Here is a 23,756-nt window from a genome sequence, read left to right as displayed (position 1 = left end):
ATTGTCCTCTGCAGTCACTGCGGGATGAAGTCTCCCCTTGGTATAGATCTAGGATCAGTTTCCCTCTTTACAATCCTAACCTTAACCATTACTGGGGAAAATGTAAAACTGAACCAAAAAGTCTTGTGTTATGTGTGTGTGACAATTGTTTACTGATTTATGAGAAAAAGCATAGTTTCTCTTGCTCGATATAATACAGACAGTGAGAATCTTTGAGTCAATGTCTATAATTGGTTGACTTATCAGACATGCAACTTTACAACAACTTGGCAGTGCAAATGGCCTGCATGATAACCAACCACTGGTTTGGGAGTCCTCTTCTTTCTCATATATGGAGAAAGTCATCCAAATTGCCATACAAATATAACAAAAAACTCTCCCTCTGCAGTGGTCCTCAATCACTCCCACTACAGCTTTTCTTTCTCTCTCTCAGGCTACTACCTCCACTAAGTCTCTCCCTCCTATTTCAGTCTCTCTCTCCCTCCCTCTTCCTCTGTTAGTCTCTATCTCCCTCTTACAGTTTCCCTCACTCTCTGGTCCGAAGGAGTAGAGGGAGGGGGGCAGGCTCACCCCCCTTCTCGCTCTCTCAAAATCCCCCTCTCCCTTCCTCTCTCCCCCCTCCCTTCTTTTTGCCCTCTCCCCCATCTGATTGTTGATATGAAGTAATTGCCAGAGTAGAGTAGAATGTTGAAGTCTGGAACTTCAAACAGAGGCTGAAATCTATCTCAGCCACGCACACACACATATCGTGTTGTGTTTATATTGAGTGCATAGCCTATCTCCAGTCTTCTCCAAATCTTCAAAGCCACTGGGATTTTTCCCCTCTTCAATCCATAAAGTCAAGCAAATAAATTCAGAGAAAGAGGGGGCTGTTTAGCCTGCCCCCTTTACCTTCTCCTATGAGTGGAGTGAAGAGCTGTCTCAGGTCTCTCTCTGTGTTTTCTCAGGGTTCTCTCAGGATTGTCTGAGGGTTCAATCAGGGTTTTATCTGCATTATTTGAGGTTCTCGGGGTTCTAGTTACAAAGAGCTGCTAAGCTTACATTTTTTATTTGAACCTTTATTTAATTAGGCAACTCAGGTAAGAACAAATTATTATTTGCAATGACGGCCTACCCCAGACAATGATGGGCCAATTGTGTGCCTCCCTATGGGACTCCCAATCACAGCCAGATGTGATACAGCCTGGATATGAATCAGGGATTGTAGTGACGCCGCTTGCGCTGAGATACGGTGCCTTAGACCACTGCGCCACTCGGGAGCCCACAAATTGCTGCAATTATACCTTTGAATAGATAGAGGCTTTAGGGCAGGCAAGGCAGGTTGTCCTTGCTGTAGGTACAGCATAACAACATTTTGATAGACTGTTCCGGTCTTGGATGCTGATTGCCTAAAATCGTGTTCCAAGCCATGATTTATTTAATGATAAACCATGGCAAATGCCTGTTTACTGAAGTGTCACTATGCATCCATAAGAGTGTTTCCACTGTTCTTTTCACATTTCTACTGTCCCAGCCAGGCAATTCATGAACATTATCTGAGGCCATGTTTGTGTATGATACATGTACTCCGGGCACCAGCTGTAGCTCACTGAATACTCAGTACTAAGCCATGGGGAAGCCGAGGACGAGATGATGCAGTGAGGGTGTTGAGACTTCGTTCCCTGTTCTATCTTGTTTCCTCCATCCCCTCCCTCCCTCCCTCCCTCTCATCCTCTTCCTCCTCCAACAACTTTCTGTCCTCTGCATTTTTATGGCCTCATTACCTCTGTGACTTCCGGTGACCTCCGTTGGGCAAAGCAAATACGCTGCGACATCACTCCATCAACCTGTCACTCACCTTATGTGCCACAGTAGCCGGCCAATCACAGATTATGACTTCCATCAGCAACTCTGAGACGATAAGCTAGTTCCTGAAGTTGAATGCAGAGAAAAACAGACAGGCAGAGAAGGAGGGGGATGGACAGAGACAGAGCTAGTTTGACGGAGAGGAAAAATAACAGAATGGAGTGGAAAGAGATGGGAGTGAGAGAGAGAGAGATGTGGTATGTAGAGAGATGCATATACAGAGACAGAGGAGGACATTGAGGAAAAAAGTAACAATGGAAGGAATGGGAAAGAGAGAGTGGGAAAGTGATAAAACAGGAATACAGAAAACAGCTCAATGTGACCTGTGGATGGGTAGGTGTAGAGTAGTAAAGACGAGAGGAGTGTGTGTAATTGAGGAGTTGTAAAAGAGGAGTGTGTGCGCGCGTGCGCTGGCATGCGTACCGTATTTGTGGGTTTAATTTGTGGTGCTATAAAGAGTGTGAAGGGGAGCAGGTGGGCAGCTATCATTCCCTGTGTCAGTGCTAATGAGCTGGACAGATTTACAGCAAGCAGCCATGGCACAGTGTGTGGAGACCGAGATAACTGTACGTTGCTCTGGATAAGAGTGTCTGCTAAATGACTCAAATATAAATGAGACCTAATGTGTCTCAAATGGCACCCTATTCCCTATTTAGTACACTACTTTTGATTATGGCCCATCAGATCCTCCCATAGGGCTCTGGTCAAAAGTAGTGCACTATATAGGACATAATATGCCGTTTGGGACACATTCAGAGAATATTACCCAAACACAATGTTCGACTAAAACAACAGATGGACCTCAGCCAAATTCCCCATTTAATGTAATGGTGGTAATAATGCAGCAGTGCTGCATACTGTGTTTTTTTGTTTTTCACATTTTAGAGTAAGTTGTATCCCTATCAGTTTACTATTTGGTATGAGCCCAAGAAAGGTGGTAATACTGTCTTTCAGCCCTATGATTCTTGATCTAAATTTAGCATAACACACCTTAAAGTACAATGTACATTAGACGTGTATATTTGAAATGTAGTCTGTGTGTGTCTGTCTGTCCGTTTGTGTGTGCATGCTTTATTGTGTGCTTTTGTGCATGTTTGTGTCTGTATGTATAACTCACTAGTTGAACAGTTTTTAATAACACGAGTCGCCCCAGGGAGTCCCAATCCATTCCCCAGCCTTTACTCCCATGCTTCCTGGCCCTAAAACCCTCTCCCACTGCGAGCTAGTCGCTGTGTCATTGACACGCCGCCACCATCAAATGCCACTACTAATGACTTTTCTGAGACTCACCCAGTGTTTTCTGTGTCCTGCTGCTCACCCCAGACCCACCCCGATCCCACAAACACACTATTTCTCCTGCTCTGTCTGTCTTTTCTTTTTTCTTTCTTTCTGATTTCCCCTCTTTCTTTCTTTGAATTCCACTCTCTCCCATTCATTACTTTATACTGTATAGTTAGACAGACAGATGGAGTAATGGACATACAGAGTGGTGAATGCATGGACAGACAGACAGGCACGCGCTCACACACAAACCCCCAAAAACGTCTACCTTTTATGTACTATATCTCGCTCTGCTTATATTACCAACGCCATAGCTCATCAATTATTTATTTATTGTGTTGTAGAATATTGAGCACAGATAAGGCAACAGTGATGCCGAGGGAGATAGTACAGCCATGCCAAGTCTGGCCCTGAAAGGCACTATACAGATGGATTGAATATATTGGCAAACAGGCAGACAGACAAGCAGGCATCCACTGCACTGCTGGATAGCTAACATTGAGCTTATCTGTTTACTCCCCCCCACACACACACACACACTCAGGCAGCAGGTGAAGGAAAATCCATCCTCAGCCTATTTCTGTATTTTCTATCAGCCCTATCTCAGTGTCCCTCACGGTGCTGATAGCTCTTACATTGGCTGCTATTTTAAACTGGTCTTCATTTTAGCTGGGGGTGGACAGGCCACACCCTAGAAATATAATGACTTGAATATGGGTGCACTCAATATGGCCACCAGAATTTACAGTAAATGCAATCAAGGAATATTGACTTGAATGGGAATGTCCGTTTTAATCAATCTATTCAATGGATGACACAAGTTACTTAAACAATGATAGACCATAGAAAGTCAAACAGGATCAAAGCTTGAGAGTGGTCAGGTCATCATACCTGTGCAGTATCCATCTAGCTATACTACACTGTACTGACTGCCACAGCATCCATGTGAGCTGATATTTAGTTTATGTTACATTGATGTCACAATGATGTTGAAATCACAAGAGGTTCGAAGGATGGCTGGAGGGTTGGGCTGGGGCAGGGAGCACGGTTGGCAGGCAGGCAGACACAGACAGGCACGCAGACAGACACATGTACGCACACACTGATCTCTCAGATTGGTTTGGCAAAGTGTATCAGAGAGTGTTCATTATGCCTGTGAATGAGATGTTTAGAGCTTGATGTTGGATTGGGCAGAACAACAGAGGACTTCCACTATTTGATGTGCCCTGTGTCACTATAAAGTAGAATTCATGTGATCTAGTCCCTTTTTCTCTTTCTCTTTGTACAATTCAAATTATTATGAAATCATAACTTAAGCCCTAATAATTTACACCTCTGTGTATCACATTATCCTGCCTGAAGTTATTATACACATATTACATTAATTGTATTAAAACCATTATTTTACATATGACCTATAAGCAATGACATTCTGAAACAATCCTATTAATTTAAGAATCTGTTAAACTAAGTAATTAATGTCGGCATAAAGAAATGGTTTGTACTGTTGTTATTATAACTGCCTTAACAATCAAACACTCCCACCACATATACCATAGCACGCACGCACACACACACACACACACACACACACACACACACACACACACACACACACACACACACACACACACACACACACACACACACACACACACATTACTGTGATTTGCTCTATGCGTAATGGTTTCTGTATCGTCTCCGAAAGATGAAATTGAATGGGGTGGTTAGTGAGAAGTGACTGGGTGACACTAATACCAAGAGCCATGGAGAGAAGGGTGGAAGGAAGGATAGATTGAGAGAGGGAGATGAGGGGGGGGAGAGGGGATGGATGGATAGAGAAAGAGAGTGTAAATGAGGAATAGACGGAGGGAGGAGGAAGGTTGAATGGAAAGTAGTCAATATGAGATCCACCCTATAGTTGAGATTAGTTTTGGTACAACTTTTATTTTCAAGGCTTACGTTATATTAATGTCTAGAGTTCTCTCTCCATCTGTCCCTATGCATATATCTGAGAGCATTGATTAATGCTAAACACTAGATATCTTGATGTCTACTATGTGTAATACCTATTTCATCTTATACATTTGGTCTATAAAAAAGCCAACTTAACCAATTGCCTACACAGTGTTATTATGTGAGTTGAGTGGACTTTAAAAGGACAATCATTTGAGCTTATGTGCTAAAGTCTTCAAAAACACAAATTAATACTGTATTATTTACAGTTAACTATAGTATAACTACTGCAGTATGTATATATATATAAATGTATGTATGTATGTATAAAAGCGTCTGCTAAATGGCTTATATATGTATGTATGTATGTATGTATGTATGTATGTATGTATGTATGTATGTATGTATGTATGTGTGTGTGTGTGTGTGTGTGTGTGTGTGTGTGTGTGTGTGTGTGTGTGTGTGTGTGTGTGTGTGTGTGTGTGTGTGTGTGTGTGTGTGTGTGTGTGTGTGTGTATATATATATATGTGTATATATATATATATATAAACATATATATAAACAATGTTTTTATAAATGAAAATGTGTTTTATTAGGTCAGCCATAGTAGTGTGACACACCTGGAAGAAATTAGTGATACAACTAGTAATTAATGTAGTGTTTTTGCAGATTGTAGTATTTACTGTAGTGTTTTGCGGAAATTACTGTCGTATTTACAACTGTGTTTTTGTTTTATTATCTTTGACATAAAGTGGAGGCTTTTTCCTTGAGGAAACCTACAGGAGAAATACTAAATAGAAAATTGTCTATAACCTGTAGGTAGGTAGGACTGGGGTCTGAATGGACAGTATTTACTATAGTATTCTACAGTATACTACGAAATTCTATTGTAAGTACTGGAGTATTTTATAGTAAACTGAAATATTTTTTTCATGTGGGAACCAATTGCTTAATAAGTTATGTGAGTTGAGTGGACTTAAAAAGGACATGAATTTGAGCTAATGTGTTAAAGTTTGTTTGCTCAACAAACTCTGCTTGAAGTGAGCTGAATTTGAACAAGCCTGTTGAGTAAAATTAGAAATCCATTTTTACTTAAAACCACACCCATCATTATCACATATCCGAGTATGCTCTACAGGTTGATTACAATTTTTTTTTTCAATACCTGTGTTTTTGTATGTTCATTGTTTGGTTAATTAATGTTATGATACATAAACATAAAACATCATTTTCTAAACTATTGCAATCTGTTATAGTTGGACTTATTCTCTCAATGTTGAGCGAACATACCATTCAACTTGAGAATGTAGATTGGTTCAGCTATACAATGCATTCGGAAAGTAATCAGACCCACTCACCTTTTCCACATTTTGTTACGTTGTAGCCTTATTCTTAAATGTATTCAATTATTTTTTTCCCTCATCAATTTACACACTATACCCCATAATGACAAAGCAAAAACATGTTTGTAGAAATGTTTGCTAATTTATAAAACAAAAAAATGGAAATATGACGTTTACATAAGTATCCAGACCCTTTAATCAGTACTTTGTTGAGGCAGCGACTACAGCCTCAAGTCTTCTTGGGTACGACGCTTCAAGCTTGGCACACCTGTATTTGGGGAGTTTCTCCCATTACTCTCTGCAGATCCTCTCAAGCGCTGTCAGGTTGGATGGGGAGCGTCGCTGCACAGCTATTTTCAGGTCTCTCCAGAGATATTCGATTGAGTTCAAGTCCGAGCTCTGGCTGAGACACAAGGACATTCAGAGATTTGTCCCAAAGCCACTCCTGCATTGACTTGGCTGTGTGCTTAGGGTCTTGGTCCTGTTGGAAGGTCAACCTTCACCCCAGTATGACGTCCTGAGCAGGCTTTCATCAAGGATCTCTCTGTTCTTTGCTTCATTCATCTTTCCCTCGATCCTGACTAGTCTCTCAGTCCCTGCCGCTGAAAAACATCCCCACAGAATGCCACCACCATGCTTCACCATAGGGATGGTGGCAAGTTTCCTCCAGACGTGACACTTGGCATTCAGGCCAAAGAGTTCAATCTTGGTTTCATCAGACCAGAGAATCTTCTTTCTCATGGTCTGAGGGTCTTTAGCTGCCTTTTGGCAAACTCCAAGCGGGCTCTCATGTGCCTTTTACAGAGGAGTTCCTTCCGTCTGGCCACTCTACCATAAAGGCCTGATTGGTGGAGTGCTGCAGAAATTGTTGTGCTTCTGGAAGGTTCTCCCATCTCCACAGAGGTGCTCTGGAGCTCTTAAGAGTTACCATCAGGTTCTTGGTCACCTCCCTGACGAAGGCCCTTCTCACCCAATTGCTCAGTTTGGCCGGGCGGCCAGCTGTAGGAAGAGTCTTGGTGGTTCTAAACTTCTTCCATTTAGGAATGATAGAGGCCACTGTGTTCTTAGGGACCTTCAATGCTGCAAACATTTTTTTGTACCCTTCCCCAGATATGTGCTTTGACACAATCCTGTCTCGGAGCTCTGCAGACAATTCCTTTCGACGTCATGGCTTGGTTTTTGCTCTGACATGCACAGTCAACTGTGGGATGTTATATAGACAGGTGTGTGCCTTTCCAAATCATGTCTAATTAATTGAATGTACCACAGGTGGACTCCAATCAAGTTGTAGGAACAACTCAAGGATGATCAATAGAAACAGGATGCACCTGAGCTCAATATTGAGTTTGAATGCACTTTATCTGATTGCCTTACATTTTTTTTTCAGTGTGGCTGAACCTTTGGAACACACACAAAAATAGAATAAGCTCCAAACAACCATTTTGTCTGTCAATGTATTAAGGTGATAGTTTCTGATTTAAGTGTTGTGCGGAGACCTCATTTTTCCATTGTTCAATCTATTACCGTAACTTGACACTAAAATATAGACTTGGACGTGTGTGTATGTACTTGCGTCATGTGTGCATGGGCATGTGTGTCTATTGTCGTTGGTTTCCATCTGTGTTGATTTCTGGGTCATTCCATGCAAAGAGTGCCCTTTGCGTTGTTTATTTTCTTTAGAAATTGTGCACCAATATTGAATATTAAAATAATGTTATATTAATAAGTGAAGTGATCGTAATATGGACCATATGGAGAATTTTTTAAATATCTGATTGTTAATCTGAATAAAGGCTTGCTAAAGTGCAAAAATTAGGTATTTTGACATGTCCCTCCGTCAACCCTGTTGGACTTCTAGGAAGATTTTAACCCACTTAATCCCTATATTTCTGAAGGTTTCACGATCATTGTGAAGACTTATTTTTATTTATTAACCCATCCACCACTCCCCCTCTTCTGAGGACACACAGCTTTTCTGCTACATACAGTTGAAGTCGAAAGTTTACATACACTTTAGCCAAGTACATTTATACTCAGTTTTTCACAATTACTGACATTTAATCCTAGTAAAAATCAAAGAGGCATTGAGTTTGAAGGTAGGCCTTTAAATACATCTACATGTACACCTCCAATTGACTCAAATGATGTCAATTAGCCTATCAGAAGCTTCTAAAGCCATGACATAATTTTCTGGGAAACTGAACAATCAAATAATGGGTACATAACCCGATTCACACCAGGACAGGCGTGCACAAGCACTTACAATAAACAATCACCGACAAGGACATGAGGGGGAACAGAGCGTTAAATACACATGTAGTTAATTGATGAGTATCTGGAAAATCAGCATTTGTGGGTTTGATTACAGGCTCAAAATGGCCAGAAACAAAGACCTTTCTTCTGAAACTCGTCAGTCTATTCTTGTTCTGGGAAATGAATGCTATTACATGCGAGAAATTTCCAAGAAACTGCAGATCTCTGTTTCAGCAATATGAGATGGAATGAAGTTCCATGCAATAATGGCTCTATATAATACCGTACGCTTTCTTGAATTTGTTCTGCATTTCGGGACTGTGAACACACCCCTGGTTGCATGTTTGGTGGGGTAAAAGTGTGTGTCTCAGGAGCTGTGTGTAAGTTGATTACGCAAACAATTTGGGATTTTCAACACAAATGTTTCTTAAAACAAACATTGTGACAGAGACTAGCATGTAGTAGTAGATTTTGATAGAAAACACTCTGAAGTTTCTAAAACTGTTTGAATGATGTCTGTGAGTATAACAGAACTCATATGGAAGGCAAAAACCTGAGATCTCGACCCCGCCCTGTGCAACTGGGTACTGGACTTCCTGACGGCCGCTCCCAGGTGGTGAGGCTAGGCAGCAACATCTCCTCCCCGCTGATCCTCAACACGGGGGCCCCACAAGGGTGCGTTCTGAGCCCTCTCCTGTACTCCCTGTTCACCCACGACTGCGTGGCCACGCACGCCTCCAACTCAATCATCAAGTTTGCGGATGACACAACAGTGGTAGGCTTGATTACCAACAACGACGAGACGGCCTACAGGGAGGAGGTGAGGGCCCTCAGAGTGTGGTGTCAGGAAAATAACCTGACACCACACTCTATCCACATCGATGGAACAGTAGTGGAGAGGGTAGCAAGTTTTAAGTTCCTCGGCATACACATCACAGACAAACTGAATTGGTCCACTCACACTGACAGCGTCGTGAAGAAGGCGCAGCAGCGCCTCTTCAACCTCAGGAGGCTGAAGAAATTTGGCTTGTCACCAAAAGCACTCACAAACTTCTACAGATGCACAATCGAGAGCATCCTGGCGGGCTGTATCACCGCCTGGTACGGCAACTGCTCCGCCCTCAACCGTAAGGCTCTCCAGAGGGTAGTGAGGTCTGCACAACGCATCACCGGGGGCAAACTACCTGCCTTCCAGGACACCTACACCACCCGATGTTACAGGAAGGCCATAAAGATCATCAAGGACATCAACCACCCGAACCACTGCCTGTTCACCCCGCTATCATCCAGAAGGCGAGGTCAGTACAGGTGCATCAAAGCTGGGACCGAGAGACTGAAAAACAGCTTCTATCTCAAGGCCATCAGACTGTTAAACAGCCACCACTAACATTGAGTGGCTGCTCCCAACACACTGTCATTGACACTGACCCAACTCCAGCCACTTTAATAATGGGAATTGATGGGAAATGATGTAAATATATCACTAGCCACTTTAAACAATGCTACCTTATATAATGTTACTTACCCTACATTATTCATCTCATATGCATACGTATATACTGTACTCTACATCATTGACTGCATCCTTATGTAATTACATGTAGCACTAGCCACTTTAACTATGCCACTTTGTTTACTTTGTCTACATACTCATTCTTATATGTATATACTGTACTCGATACCATCTACTGTATGTCACTCTGTACCATCACTCATTCATATATCCTTATGTACATATTCTTTATCCCCTTACACTGTGTATAAGACAGTAGTTTTGGAATTGTTAGTTAGATTACTTGTTGGTTATCACTGCATTGTCGGAACTAGAAGCACAAGCATTTCGCAACACTCGCATTAACATCTGCTAACCATCTGTTCTGTAGCTCAGTTGGTAGAGCATGGCGCTTGTAACGCCAGGGTAGTGGGTTCGATCCCTGGGACCACCCATACGTAGAATGTATGCACACATGACTGTAAGTCGCTTTGGATAAAAGCGTCTGCTAAATGGCATATATTATTATTATATATTATGTGTATGTGACAAATGAAATTTGATTTGATTTGCTAGTTTGACCACCAGAGGGCATCTTTGAGAAGCATTTGAAAGTCTTAAAAAACTTTTGTTAGAACAGTATATGGGACTGATTTTAAGAAATGCTGCTTAATTCTTTGGATTAATATTATGGTGTTTCTAGTCCAAGAAAAATGAAAACCCTCATGGTTTCCGTTAAGATGCAACTGAAAAGGTGGTGCTGTACAACATCAGGAGTAGGCTACAGTACTAAGCACATAACATTTCTACACCCTAATTGTATTATTGTAGTCTAATCAATACCCAAATGGAGATTCAGTGAAAATACAAATCTCAAGACCAGTCCCCATGCTTGTCCTAGAAGCAGCACGAAACAATGCTAAAATAGTTGACCACAGCTATTGCTTCAAATCCTATTGCTTCGAACTTCAATATACTCTTTAAATAAACAAGTACTACACCACTTTTAACAGCGCATTACTCAACGCTAGTGAGACTCGTGTCGCCTACAGTATATCGTGACCGCCAATAATTACATATGGGTCTTCCGGTGGTGGCCGGCCCGGGTGTCAAACCTGCATCTGTAGCAACACATTTTGCACTGTGATGCAGTGTCTTAGACGGCTGCGCCACTCAGGAGGCCCCATCCACAAAGAATCAAAATACACAGAGGTGTTGGTAAAGGTATATTGTCCTGCTAACAGCCCATAATGGACTATTATAATACTGTACATTGTGTCCAGGTCAGGATAACCAAAACATTTCTCTATTAAATGCTATCAGAAAGAATGTTGGTACTTATTTATTTTGACTCAAAGCCATGAATGAGTGAGCCACTCAGCTGTATGTAGGTGCCGGGGCTATATGACTGAAAGTTTAAATCTGATCATTGTGCACCTTCATCAGATGAGCAGAATGGTACCGCCCTCCAACACAGTGACTCCAACACACAAATGCTGCATACATATTTTAAGAATGTAGCTTAACTAACTGCTTTCTTGGCAACCATGCATTTTTCGGTGTGGCCCGTTGTCCAGCCCTTTATCCACTGATGGTTGTCGATATGGTTGTATGCTCTGAGAAAACACGCTCACGTTTTTAGTACAGAATTTTTTTTTTAAATGAACCTTTTATTTAATGATCAATTTCATTACACAGTATGCCTACACATTGATAGGCTTTATACATTTTTTTAATGAAAATGCACTGAAACCAAAATACCTTTAGTTTTGGTGATCATCTTAGCTCCAGCTCATTTTCAAGTCCTCTCACGGTTATGGTCCTAACCCTGGAACGGGTTGCACCATAGAAAGAAGCTGACTTGATGAAAACAATGTCCATTTCATCTGCTCTCTTTAGTCGCAATGTCATTTTTTTTAGGTAAACAGCTCATTTTTGAATGGTAACTGTGATAAGGATGGAGTTTGGGGCGGGTTGAGAAGTACTGAAAGGTGTGACTTTCAGCTTACAATAGGCCATAAGTATACAGCATATTGCCGATTGTCCTCACTTTGATTATGCTGTAACAACTCTATTCATTTAAATTGCAGATTAGGACTTTCCGGAGGAACGGAAAATCTACTGTAGAAAACCTCCTTCCTTCCACATGGGCTAGGTCCGTTTTCTGTGCACGGCCCATCCCGTCACCCCAGCCTTCGTGCCTTGAACCTTGTGCGCTATCTCTGTGGATAAAGCTGGTGAACTGCAAGGCAATCCCATTGTGTGCCACTCGGGAGCCATGACCAATATGTTTTGTCCGGCTAATGACAGGGTTAATAATATCTGTGAGAATATCCAAGGGGCTTTTATACAATTCTAAATGAATAATTATTGTTTGTTTAAAAAAATAACAATATTTTGGAGATTATTTCATTTTCTAATAAAGTAAAATAAGCGAGAACAATGCCATTCTTGAACAAGGTGTGAGACATTGTTACTTATTGTAAATAAACGCCGTTTGTTATTTAGAATGATTTTTTTCTGTTTTTAGTGAGAGAGAAACCTTAAACCTACAGTAATCTCATGGGTCTCCCAGTTGAGGATGGCATGGGTATTGAACGATCATCTACAGTGTTTTAGGCACTGTACAACGTGACCGGTCAGGAGTAGGTTCTGTTGTCACTAAGACTATCAGACCATCTCCCTGACTCATGACGCACCTTTGCGTACTAAGGCAAACCCTTGGCCGCTAAACGACGTAGGCCAGAGGGAAATTTGGGCAGTCCCATGATGATAACATAATTAAATACTGCCACCCTTCACTAACACATTCAAAGCCCCATAGGTCTATTGCATATCTATGAGGATGCTTTTTAAGAGAACGAATCAAATAACATGGTAAACAGTCAGAAAAAAATCAATAATAACAATAATAGATCACAATAATAGCACAATATTATAAATTCATGCTCATAGCAAGCAAGGCTATTAGCATGTCAGTCCAGCCTGCTCAGTTCATTGGATCCAATTATTAGATTTTTTTTTTAAATTAAGAGATAATTACCTATATTGCAAGACCAGTTCTTTATGTCCATTACATGCTAAACATATTTAATGTAGTCCTCATTATATCCTTTTTTATTACAAGAAAAACAAAGAAGCAAAAAGGAACAGATTCTGGCGGTCTTAAGCATCACACTAACCATAAAGGAATGCCTAAATTTAACTTACAATCAACACTGACACAGTCATGGCAAGATAGCCAAGAATACATGCAGTACTGACAATCCAGAGCGAGTAAACCTGACTTGCCTACTGACTAAATACTTTTTTGCCCCAATGTACCTATCACTCCACTCCTTGAACATTTGGTTGTTTACATACAATTTTTCGACCACTAGACAAACAGTCTGCTTCTCTGCTCGGATCCTTTTGACAGTGGGGTACAAGGCACGTTGTCTCTCCACTATTTCATGGGGAAATTGTTCATTCATAGAGAATGGGGTGTTCTTCAGTTCCCTACCCTAATGTAACAAGACAATTTTCATTTTTGTAGTGAGTTATCATAGCTACAATCGGAAAAGCCTTCCCTTCACTCTGCCACCTGAAACGGTGAGCCCTTTGAAAATCAATTGTATTCACCTCTTCGTCCGTCATCTTGAGATTGTGTTTCATGAATACCTTGAATTTTTCCCCCATTGACAGATAGTGTTCATATTCATGCTCCTTTATTTCCATTTTAACAATATTATTCTTCATACTTCTGCACTTTAGACCAAGTAGTTTGGCTTTCATTGTTTTATTAACATATCTTAGCGCCTCTGCCATGTATTTTAGGAAGAACACGGTAGTTTTCAATATCTTATCTTGTCGTATCTTTTACATTTTATTACTGTAATCCATTCCTGTTTTTAAGGCCTGAACCTCCCTTGTTTGCCCAGACAATAGATCCATCTGTTTTAATTGCTCGCTCATGCTTGTAAGCAGTGCTTTATCTTCTGGAGAGATACAGTGTCTTGTGAAAGTGTTGACCCCTTGGCATTTTTCCTATTTTGTTGCCTTACAACCTGTACACAACATGCCTACCACTTTGAAGATGTAAAATATTTTTTATTGTGAAACAAATTAGACAAACTATTCACCCCCAAAGTCAATACTTTGTAGAGCCACCTTTTGCAGCTATTACAGGTGCAAGTCTCTTGGGGTATATATCTATAAGCTTGGCACATCTAGCAACTGGGATTTTTGCCCATTCTTCAAGACAACTGCTCCAGCTCCTTCCAGCTGGATGGGTTCCGCTGGTGTACCGCAATCTTTATGTCGTACCACAGATTCTCAACTGGATTGATGTCTGGGCTTTGACTAGGCCATTCCAAGACATTTCAATGTTTCCCTTAAACCACTCGAGTGTTGCTTTAGCAGTATGCTTAGGGTCATTGTCCTGCTGGACTGTGAACCTCCATCCCAGACTCAAATCTCTGGAAGACTGAAACAGGTTTCCCTCCAGATTTTCCCTGTATTTAGCGCTATCCATATTTCCTTCAATTCTGACCAGTTTCTCAGTCCCTGCCAATGAAAAACATCCCCACAGCATGATGCTGCTTCACTGTGGGGAATCGTGTTCGTGGGTTGATGAGAGGTGTCGGGTTTACGCCAGACATAGCATTTTCCTTGATGGCAAAAGCTACATTTTAGTCTCATCTGACCAGAGTACCTTCTTCCGTATGTTTGGGGAGTCTCCCACATGACTTTTGGTGATTCATTTTTTCTGTCAGCAATTACTTTTTTTTCTGGCCACTCTTCTGTAAAGCCCAGCTCTGTGGAGTGTACGGCTTAAAGTGGTTCTATGGACAGATACTCCAATCTCCGCTGTGGAGCTTTGCAGCTCCTTCAGGGTTTTCTTTGGCCTCTTTTGTTGCCTCTCTGATTAATCCCCTCCTTGCCTGGTCCGTGAGTTTTGGTGGGTGGCCTCTCTTGGCAGGTTTATTGTGGTGCCATATTGTTTCACTTTTTTAATAATAGATTTAAGGGTGCTCTGTGGGATGTTCAAAGTTTCGGATATTTTATTATAACCCAACCCTGATCTGTTTTTCTCCACAACTTTGTCCCTGACCTGTTTGGAGAGCTTCTTGGTCTTCATGTTGCCACTTGCTTGGTGGTGCCCCCTGCTTAGTTGTGTTGCAGACTCTGGGGCCTTTCAGAAAAGGTGTGTATACACTGAGATCATGTGACAGATCATGTGACACTTAGATTGCACATAATGGACTTTATTTAACTAATTATCTGCAGGTAATTGGTTGCACCAGATCTTATTTAGGGACTTCATAGCAAAGGGGGTAAATACATATACACTCACGTCCTTTACGTTTAATTTTTTACATTTCACTTCACCAATTTGGACTATTTTGTGTATGTCCATTACATGATATCCAAATACAAATCTATTTAAATTACAGATTGAAATGCAAGACAATAGGAAAAACGCCAAGGGGGATGAATATTTTTACAAGGCACTGTAGTAATAAAAACGTCCCCCTCCAATGTTACATTTGACATTTTAGATGGTGGCTTCCCTTCAGTTTTGTTTGCAGAGTTCGAGGAAAGGTATTTTCTTTCTTTGCTTCAATGTGTCTGATTCTTTTTCGAGCATATCAAAATGCTGATAAATCAGTAGTTAACGTTCTCTATATAATCCAGAATGTTTGTTTCACAGTTATCAGCTAATCAGTTTTTATGATTCATTTATTGGACAAGCTGTGCCTACCACGCTGCCACCTCAACCCAACCTCCGGAAGCCAAGTTAAAAGATTTCAAATTGTGAAGACTTAGTTATTTTGTTGCTTTGACAAAGTCAATTCTGAAGATTATTTATTTTAAGTGATTATGGATTAATGTTCCTCTGTCCCTCATTTTAAGGTCAACCTTATTACGTGATCTGAACTGTTGTTTTAATATGGTAAAACTATTCTATTTTTTAAATATATATTTTTTTTTAACATTTAACATTAACAGTCAAATCATAGAGTAATTGCAGGGGAGCTGGTTCTACTCTTTTTTGGGACTAAGTTACACACAACCCTGCTCTGTTTGTTCCAGTCAGTCCATAATTAATAGTTTCAGACCAAAATGGCTATTTGAGTGAGTGACATGTCAAAGACTACCATCATTGCACAATCGTTTACTGCTCGTACATCGTTCCCAATCCAGGATGTTGTCCAAACTGTATGTGTCTACTGACATTCAAGAATGTTAAGTATAGACTCGGAGGTGTGTGGGTGCGCATGCGCGTGTGTATGCTGCCGGTTGTAAAGGTAAATCACCCTTTCCCTCTCTTTAGCTCCCCATCGTTTATTTTATCCCACTGAGCATGAAGAGCACCTTGTTTGCGTGTGTGAAAATGTCTTTGTCAGAGAGGCAGGCTGGCATCTGACTGTCCATCAATGAGAGGGGGAAGGCAGAGAGAGAAATTCAGCTAGGAATGAGCTCTCTCGCGCTCTCGCTCCCCCCCCCCCCCCATGGGTGGTCGTGAGTTCCAAATAGAAATGAAATTGAAATGAAGAGGAAATTCTGCAACTCTTGGAGGGCAGTGGAGGACTGGAAGTTGATAAAAAAAAAATGTTTTAAACAGCTTGTTCATCGATTTAAAAACGAACATATTTCGGGCCTTAGCCTTCATCATGATTTTTCAGTGTGCTCCCAATTTCCATAGCCTCTCTCTCTGTCTCTCTGGTCTTGATCACAGTGAATGCTGAATCTCAACCCACTGTACTCTGAGCTCTCTGGAGGTATGACGGTACGCCCTACAGTGCATGACTCATTTACGTTAGGAACAGTGGAAATTAAGAGAACTGGAAAAAATAATTAAGTTGACTAAGATGGTTCCCAAACTGTTGGGGTGCACCATATATATATATATATATATATATATATATATATATATATATATATATATATATATATATATATATATATATATATATATATATATATATATACTGTATAAAGGAAAGTCCGGCTTTAAACTTCATATTGAAAGTTGTAATAGTAGAAAGCACAAGGTGCAATTTTGAAATTGGGTAGTGCATTATCAGTTCCTCTTGTCATTTTAATCATTGCATACCATAGAAAGCTATTTATAACTAATTATCTCTAAATTTAAAATGTCCAGATCAACTCGCCCATGTCAGCTAAAAAATATATATTTAGGTTTCTTAAACTTTAGATATTGTTGTAATTTTTCTGTCCTTCAATTATCACATGAATACACATTAGACATGGCAAAATTGATAGAATTGCAAGAAAATGTGCTTTAAAACTGCAAAATATTAGTTGCACATCATAACAAAATGTGTAGAATTGCAGGAAATAAGCCCTGCAAAATGCTCTACCAACAAGAGGGGTGTGAACAGTTTGTGTCATGATCAGTGCTTGTGCCCATAGAAATAGATTTAGCTGGTGCACAGAGGGGGCACAGGATGTTCCCCAATATGGAAGGGGGGCCACAAGTTAAACAGTTTGGGAATCCCTGGACTATCGAACATTCCATAATTATTGCAGGTGTTGGTTAATGTAACCAGGGCTGTGTAACTACCTCTGTTGTCACTACTACTGTTTAGTTCAGTTTTAGCTAACCTTTGCATAACAAACTCACGCACACACCACCAGCAGCATCATCATCACCCCCATCCTCATCAGACATGACAAACATAAAAAAACAAACCGATGAAACAGATGTTTAACCACTCAATTATAAACCCAAATGTTGACAAATGTTTGCCGCAAATGTTCCCAGCCGTTGTCATTTCAATCAATCAGCTGTTTAGTGGCTGTGTCTTTTCTGCGTCATCCCATTTGGTGGGAAAAACATATTGGTTCACGTCCGTACATCAACATGGTTCATGTGTGTGTGTGTGTGCACGTGATAGCGTGTGTATTTACCCGTTGTGTTTTGGAGTCAGGTGTGGTTGACATGCAAGCAAAATCTCTTACATTTTTGGCACTTTTCCTACAGTATCCAAACCCTCTTTTCAAGCTGCGATGTCCCCTTCAATGGTCACTAGGCCCTTTGGTTAGTCTTAATACTACATTACTGTCCTCCCTAACACCAACTTAGCCCCTCTACCCTCATCCCCTTCCCTCCCTAGTGTCCCTTCCTGACTATAAGTGCTTTGATGTATAATTGAGTTGTGCTCTCAGCCTCCCCTCTCCCCTTTCCCTCGCTTGCCTTCTTTCCCCCCAGGAGTTGGCTTAGAGAAAAGGTGGGTTTAAAGGAGTGATGGAGAAGAGGGAACATTGGAGAAAAGGAGTAAAACAGAGACATGGTCAGAGGTGGAGGGGTTTCAAGCCACATGCTTGAGATGGGATTTAATTGATGTTGGGAAAGTCACACTGACATCAGAAACAATTGTAACTGTCTTTTTTCAGGAGAGTCCAACTAATTAATATTCAGTGGTGGATAAAGTACTCAATTGTCATACTTGAGTAAAACTAAAGATACCTTAATAGAAAATGACTCAATTAAAAGCAAAAGCCACCCAGTAATGTTCTACCTGAGTAAAAGTCAAAAAGTATTTTGTTTGAACCTTTCTAGCGTAACCCCTCGACAACATTCCGCTGAAAAGGCAGCGTGCGTAAATTCAAAAGTATTTTTTAGAAATATGTAACTTTCACATCTACCCATCGTGTCCGATTTCAAACATGCTTTACAGCGAAAGCACCACATATGACTATGTTAGGTCAAAGCCAAGTCAAAATAACAGCCATTTATTCAGCCAAAGATAGGAGTCACAAAAAGCAGAAATATAGATACAATTAATCACTAACCTTTGATGATCTTCATCAGATGACACTCATAGGACATCATGTTACACAATACATGTATGTTTTGTTCGATAATGTGCATATTTATATCCAAAAACCTCAGTTTACATTGGCGCCTTACGTGCAGTAATGTTTTGATTCCAAAACATCCGGTGATTTTGCTGAAATACTCATAATAAACATTTATAAAAGATACAAGTGTTATTCACAGAATTAAAGATAGACTTCTCCTTAATGCAACCACTGTGTCAGATTTCAAAAAAACATTACGGAAAAAGCGTAATCTTAGAATGGCGCTCAGAACCCAAAACAACCAGAGGAATATCCGCCATTTTGGAATCGGGAAATTTGGAAACAACACCATAAATTTTCATTTTGATGATCTTCATTAGAAGGTACTCCCAGAAACCCCAGGTCAACAATAAATGACTGATTTGTTCCATAAAGTCCATAATGTATGTCCAAATAGCCACTTGTTGTTAGCGTGTTGAGCCCAGTAATCCATCTTCATGAATCGCAGGCACTTCATCCAGACAAAAACTCAAAGTTCCGTTACAGTCCTTTAGAAACATGTTAAACGATGTATGGAATCAATCGTTAGGATTTTTAACATGAAACATCAATAATGTTCCAACCGGAGAATTCCTTTGTCTTCAGAAAAGAACTGGAACGAGAGGTAACTCTGTCAGGTGCGCACGTCATGAGACCGAGGCTCTCTGCCAGACCACTGACGCAAAGAGGTCTCACGAGCCCCTCCTTTATAGTATAATCCTCAAACCAGTTTCTAAAGATGGTTGACATCTAGTGGAAGCCCTAGGAAGTGCAACCTCATCCATATCTCAATGTGTATTCGGTAGGCCAAGCTTTGAACAACTACAAACCTAAGATGTACCACTTCCTGGTTGGATTTCTTAGGTTTTCACCTGCCATATGAGTTCTGTTATACTCAGACATCATTCAAACAGTTTTAGAAACTTCAGAGTGTTTTCTGTCCAATACTATTAATAATATGCATATATTAGCATCTGGGACAGAGTAGGAGGCAGTTCACTCTGGGAACGCTATTCATCCAAAAGTGAAAATGAAAAGTGAAAATAGGCTTTAACGAAACACGGCTTGTAACAAAAATAAATAGGCTTTAACGAAACACGGCTTGTAACAAAAATTAAACAGTAGCCTACCAGTAAAGTCATTGGTCACTATCTTCCTCCTCCCGTGCACTGAAACCACTGAAGTCATCTCCTTCGGTGTCGGAGTTGAATAGCTTCAGAATTGCTTCATCCGATGTTGGATCGTTTTCATTGTCGCTCTCGTCACTTTCATCCGGAGGCAAATACCCCGCTGAGCTCATGCTGCCCCTTCAACACGCAGCAGTCCAGCCTTTCAAAACCCATTGATGATAGTTTTTTGGTGGCATGAATCTTGTGAAAGTGGGAAAAATCCATAAATTATCCGCGTCATTGTATAAACCACGAGGTTCAAAGTGTGGGAATAAAGTAGCGGCTTATAGTCCGGACATTACGGTAAACAAAAATAGAGCTGTTTGGCCACATTGACCATTGTTATGTTTGGAGGAAAAAGGGGGAGGCTTGCAAGCCAAATAACACTATCACAACCGTGAAGCATGGGGCTGGCAGCCTCGTGTGGGTGCTTTTCTGCAGGAGGGACTAGTGCACTTCTCAAAATAAATGGCATCATGAGGGAGGAAAATGATGTGGATATTGAAGAAACATCTCAAGACATCAGTTAAAGCTTGTTTGCAAAGGGGTCTTCCAAATGGACAATGACCCCCAAGCATACTTCCAAAGTTGTGGCAAAATGGCTTAAGGACAAGAAAGTCTAGGTCTTCGAAAAGCCCTGACCTCAATCACATAGACAATTTGTGTGCAGAACTGAAAAGGCATGTGTGAGCAAGGAAGCCTACAAACCGGACCCAGTTACATCAGCTCTGTCAGGAAGAATGAGCCAATATTCACCCAACTTATTGTGGGAAGCTTGTGGAAGGCTGCCCGAAACATTTGACCCAAGTTAAACAATTTAAAGGCAATGCTACCAAATAATAAACTATCTATGTAAACTGGGAATGATGTTGAAAGATTTAAAATATGAATTAAATAATTATCTCTACTATTATTCCGACATGTCACATTCTTAAAATAAAGTGATGATCCTAACTGACCTAAGACATGGCATTTTTATTAGGATTAAATGTCAGGAATTGTGAAAAACTGAGTTTAAATGAATTTGGCTGAGGTGTATGTAAACCTCCGACTTCAACTTTAGGTCCTGGACGAGGCGGTGATGGAACTGGTCAGGATGCTCTCGATAGTGCAGCTGGTGAACTTTTTGAGGATCTGGGGACCCATGCCACATTTTTTAAGTCTCCCGAGGGGGAAAAGGTTTTGTCGTGCCCTCTTCATGACTGTCTTGGTGTGTTTGGACCATGATATTCATTGATGATGTGGACACCAAGGAACTTGAAAAACTCTCATCCCGCTCTACTACAGCCCTGTCGATGTTAACTGGGGCCTGTTCGGCCCTCCTTTTTCTTTCGTCAACAATCAGCTCCTTTGTCTTGCTCACATTGAGGGAGAGGTTGTTGTCCTGGCATCACACTGCCAGGTCTCTAACCTGCTCCCTATAGGATGTCTCATCATTGTTGGTGATCAGGCTGTTGTGTCATCAGCAAACTTAATGATTTACCCCACCCTGAGAATTAGCAACTTCCGCATACCCCGTACAATGAAATACCATGCACACTTTTGATTGTCAAACTTTGATCAGGAAACAAGACATAACCCTCTTCAATCAACAAGGAAATAAAAGGTAACATTCACATTTCTTTTGATTCACATTAACGTGTTAATTATTAAACATTATCACCTTGCGCTTGCAACTTCAGATTACTCAATGCATGAATAGATAAATGTATATAACGGGAGACGCACAACAAAAGCTTTCAGTGCTAAACCAATTGTTAGTGCTCCAACTCAAACTCTGTTACTTTTCTCTTTACAGGTGATCAACTATCACACAATGGGATACCATCGATAGCCACACATATGCAATAAATCAATGTGCTTTTAGTAAATGGTCAGATTAATCAATATCTGGTTTATTCATCGAGGTAATTATTTAGATTAAACCCAGATATTATGAAATATAAAAAATGTCAGGGGAATCAAAACCTAGGATAGGATAAAGTAATCCTTCTACCCCCCCCCCCCCTTAAAAGATTTAGATGCACTATTGTAAAGTGGCTGTTCCACTGGATGTCATAAGGTGAATGCACCAATTTGTAAGTCGCTCTGGATAAGAGCGTCTGCTAACTGACTTAAATGTAAATGTAAATGTAAAACAAACCCAGGCAAGATGTAATGTAATAACAATAAGGTGCTCTATCTGAGAGTTCTCAAGCGGCTGCTGTGCCAGCCATCCGTCGATCAGTCAGTATCAGGCAGCTAGTGTTCTCAGTTGCTTGTAGCCTACAACAAGCATGTAGGTTACTGTACTGTATAAAAATTGTAATTTGCTAGTGGAGTCAGCTATAAAAGTCCTTGGTTGCAACACTCACTACCAACTTCCAAACTGCCTCTAGAAGCAACATCAACACAAGAACTGTTCGTCAGGAGCTTCATGAAATGGGTTGCCGTGGTCGAGCAGCCGCAAACAAGCCTAAGATCACCATGCGCAATGCCAAGCGTTGGCTGGAACGGTGTAAAGCTCGCCTCCATTGGACTCGGGAGCAGTGGAAATGCGTTCCCTGTAGTGATGAATCACGCTTTACCATCTGACAATCCGATGGACAAATCTTGTTTTGGCAGATACCAGGGGAACGCTGCCTGCACCAATGCATAGTGCCAACTTTAAAGTTTGTTGGAGGAGGAATAATGGTCTGGGGCTGTTTTTCATGGTTCAGGCATGGTCCCTTAGTTCCAGTGAAGGGAAATCTTAACGCTACAGCATACAATTACATTCTAGACGATTCTGTGCTTCCAACTTTGTGACAACAGTTTGGGGAAGGCCCTTTCCTGTTTCAGCATGGCAATACCCCTGTGCACAAAGCAAGGTGCATACAGAAATGGTTTGTCGAGATTGGTGCGGAATAATTTGACTGGCCTGCACAGAGCCCTGACATCAAAACCCATGCTCGTGTCTGAATGGAAGTCCCCGCAGCAATGTTCCAACATCTAGTGGAAAGCCTTCCCAGAAAAGTGGCTGTTAAAGCAGCAAAGGGGGGACCGACTCCATATTAATGCCCATGATTTTTGAATGAAATGTTCGTAGAACAGGTGTCCACATACCGTTGGTGTTGTTATGAATTACAATTTGTATTATGTTACAAATTTGCAAAACATACAATATGTTACAAATTTGCTACATTTATGATATGTTACAAAGGGGATGGGTTAGCTAAAAGGGTTAAGGTTAGGGGAATGGTTAGCTAATATGCTAAGTAGTTGAAAAGTTGCTAATTAGCTAAAATGTTGTCTATCATGAGATTCGAACTCGCAACCTTTGGGTTGGTAAAAGTTTGCGTTATGTGCCTGCCTACCCATCCACTCAGACCAACCACCACCATACTTAAGTAACCATACTAATTTTGAGTACTGGATCTACATTTAACAGGTTAGGTCTAGTCTATGAGACCAAGCAGCAACTCCAGCAAAGTTTGCAAGTGCACAAACTTTTATTTGGCTGTAGGCTAATCACCCACCGGTAGGCTATACACATTTGCAAGCAATGTGTGGGTGGATCTGTTTTCTAGCCAGCTAAATTAGCTAGC

The 23,756-nt window shown here is 40.9% G+C and overlaps 1 protein-coding gene across 2 annotated transcripts in view; it reads left to right on the top strand.

Annotated features, from left to right (window-relative positions):
• LOC124048539 (cadherin-23-like) overlaps positions 1-23,756 on the top strand; it is a 548,925-nt gene that overhangs the window by 140,712 nt on the left and 384,457 nt on the right. The window lies entirely within an intron of this gene.

The sequence above is a fragment of the Oncorhynchus gorbuscha genome, linkage group LG11, assembly GCF_021184085.1.
Source record: "Oncorhynchus gorbuscha isolate QuinsamMale2020 ecotype Even-year linkage group LG11, OgorEven_v1.0, whole genome shotgun sequence".
NCBI classification, from domain to species: Eukaryota; Metazoa; Chordata; class Actinopteri; order Salmoniformes; family Salmonidae; genus Oncorhynchus; species Oncorhynchus gorbuscha.
Note: the sequence above shows the minus strand (reverse complement) of the source record. Positions and strands in the feature narration are given on the sequence as shown.